Below are 2,565 nucleotides of genomic sequence, written 5' to 3'. Positions count from 1 at the left end.
TACTTCTTTGCTTTCTTGTGGAGAAACTTTTTGGGGTCAAGTAATACCATTTGTGTATTTTTGCCCTTGTTGCCTGTGCTTTGGCTGTCTTTTCCACAAAATCTTGGGGCAAATCAATGTCCTGAAGTAATTCCCCAATGTTTCATTCTAGCAGTTTCACAGTTAACAGGTTTTACATTTAAATCTTTAATTCTTTTGGTGTCTATTTTTGTGTATAGTGAGAGATATGGGTCTAGTTTCATTCTTCTGCACATGAATACCCAGTTTCCCCAGCATCGTTTATGAAAGAGACTGTCCTTTCCTCAATGTATGTTCTCAGTGTCCTCATCAGAAATCAATTGGCTGTAAATATGTGGATTTATGTCTGGGTTCTTTTCACTGTTCTGTTCATGTATGTGTCTTTTTTTATACCAGTACCATGGTGTTTTAGTTATTGTAGCTTTGTAGTTTATTTTGAAGTCAGTTTATGGGACACCATCAGTTTTGTTCCTTTTACTCAGGATTGCTTTGGCTATTTGGGGTCTTTTGTGGTTCTATACCAACTTAAGCACTTTTAATCTATATCTGTGAAGAAGGTCACGGACATTTTGGTAGAGATTGTATTGAATCTCTAGATTGCTTTTAGTAATATGAGAATTTTAACTGTATTAATTATTTCATCAGCATTTTATAGTTTTCCTTGTAGAATCTTTCATCTTCTAGGTTAAATTTATTTCTAGATTTTTTCAAATTTATTTTTATTTTTCATAGCTATTGTAAATGGAATCTCTTTCTTGGTTTCTTTTTCAACTAGTTTATCATTGGTACATAGAAATGCTGCTGATTTTTGCATGCTGATTTTGTACCCTGCAACTTTACTGGATTTGTTTATCAGTTCTAACAGGTTTTGGTGGGTTCTTTAGGATTTTCTTTGTATAAGGCCATGTCATCTCCAAACAGGGACATTTTGATCATCTCCTTTCCAAGCTGGATGTCCTTTATTTTATTCCCTGGCTTAATGGATCTGGCTAGGACTTCTAGTGTTATGTTGAATAAGAGTGGTGAAAGTGGGCCTTCTTATCTTGTTCCTGTTCTTAGAGAAANTGGTATATATGTAGCAGCTATCTGCATGAGGCATGTTCTCCATAGAGAAAACTAGGACCAATAACTCTTCCTTCTCATTTTCTTTCCTCTAACACACAAAGTCATGACATAGTTATCAGTCACCCCATGAATTTTCTCTTTGGCAGGAACAACTCTTTGCAAGCACACCACTGAATTAAAAATAATTATGGTGAGGGCAGCAAGGAATCTGAGTGTGAGACGACCTTTGCCCTCTTAAGTTTCACAGATTACCCAGAACTTCAGATCCATCTCTTTGTGTTTCTGATCATGTATGTTATCACTGTGGTAGAGAACGTTGGAATGATAGTCCTCATCAAGATCGACCCATAGTTCCACGCCCTCATGTACTTTTTCCTCAGTCATCTTTCTTTTGTTGATTTGTGTTACTCTTCAATCATCACTCCCAAGCTGCTTGAGAACCTGGTCATGGCGGATCAGAGCATCTTGTACTTGAGCTGCATGTTGCTGTTTCCTCTCCTGCATGGCTATAGTGACTGAGTCCTTCCTGCTGGCAGTGATGACCTGTGACTGCTTAGTGGCCATCTGTAATCCTCTGCTTTACACAGTGGCCATGCCATAAAGGCTTAATGACCTGTTGGTGGCTGGGTCATATCTTTGGGGTATGACTGGCCCCTTGGTACTCCTTTGCTATGCTCCCCATGTAAACTTTTCTGGACACAAAATGGTCAACCACTTTTCTGTGAGTACACTGCTCTCATGGCTGTGTCAAGCTCTGATGTTCACATCCCCCACCTGTTCCTTTTCGGCTTTGCCACCTTCAATGAGTACACTGCTGGTCATCCTCACATCCTATGTTTTCATTCCTGTGACTGTACTAAAAATCCATTCTGCCAGCGGGTGTTGCAAAGCTGTCTCCACCTGTGCCTCATACCTGACTGCCATCACCATCTTCCACGGGACCGTCCTTTCCCTTTACTGTGTGCCCAACTCCCAAAACTCTCGACAAACATTCAAAGGGGCCTCTGTATATTACACAGACATCAATCCCATGCTGAACCCTCTGATCTACAGCCTAAGGAATAAATAGTTGAAGGATGCCTTTAGGAAATTAATGCACACAGAAGTCTCATTTCTTTGATCCAATCTCAAAAGACATTTGATCTAATCTCAAAAGACATTTTCAATATCCATGAACTACTGGAACAGAGTCTAAAATGTTTTCTAAAACTTATAGATATTTTTTATGAGGTTTTTATCAATAATTGTGATGCATGAATTGATTAATTTAAATTCCCTGAAGACATCAAGACAGACAAATCTGAGATGAATTCCACAGGGCTTGGATCCATAAAGCATTATTTTTTTTTCCCAATTCTCCAAAAACAAACACAAAAATAATACAAAGCAGGATAGATCATTCAAAGCGGGGAATAAAGAAACTGTGAGAATGATGTTAACTTGCCCTATAAAAGGCTTTTCTGATTTAACATGTATGGAAAT

General features: G+C 38.4%; 1 pseudogene; it reads left to right on the top strand.

Moving 5' to 3' along the window:
• Window positions 1-2,203, top strand: part of LOC103582269 — a 3,755-nt pseudogene extending 1,552 nt beyond the window's left edge.
• Window positions 2,204-2,565: the final 362 nt, after the last annotated feature.

This window comes from Galeopterus variegatus, unplaced genomic scaffold (assembly GCF_000696425.1).
Source record: "Galeopterus variegatus unplaced genomic scaffold, G_variegatus-3.0.2 Scaffold15469, whole genome shotgun sequence".
Taxonomy (NCBI): Eukaryota; Metazoa; Chordata; class Mammalia; order Dermoptera; family Cynocephalidae; genus Galeopterus; species Galeopterus variegatus.
The sequence above is the reverse complement of the archived record's forward strand: the minus strand, read 5'-3'. Positions and strand labels throughout refer to the sequence as shown.